Source organism: Frankliniella occidentalis, unplaced genomic scaffold (genome assembly GCF_000697945.3).
Source record: "Frankliniella occidentalis isolate FOCC.00 unplaced genomic scaffold, Focc_3.1 Scaffold144, whole genome shotgun sequence".
Taxonomy (NCBI): Eukaryota; Metazoa; Arthropoda; class Insecta; order Thysanoptera; family Thripidae; genus Frankliniella; species Frankliniella occidentalis.
The window spans coordinates 660,850-661,134 of NW_026267271.1; positions in this window are offsets into that span (position 1 = coordinate 660,850).

Consider the following 285-nt stretch of genomic DNA (forward strand, 5'->3'; position numbering starts at 1 on the left):
GTTAAAAGTGTAGGACACCATGTGGCCGACAGTTAAAAGTGTAGGACACCATGTGTACTACAGTTTTAAGTGTAGGACACATGGTGTCCGACACCTCAAGGTGCCAGCTAACGCAAGTGTCGGACACCCCTTGTCCCACAGTTATAACTGTAGGACACATTGTGTACTACACTTTCAACTGTCGGCCACATGGTGTCCTACACTTTTAACTGCAGTACACCTTGGTCCTACACTTATAACTGTAGGACACCATGGTACTGCACTTGTAAGTGTGATACTGTACGA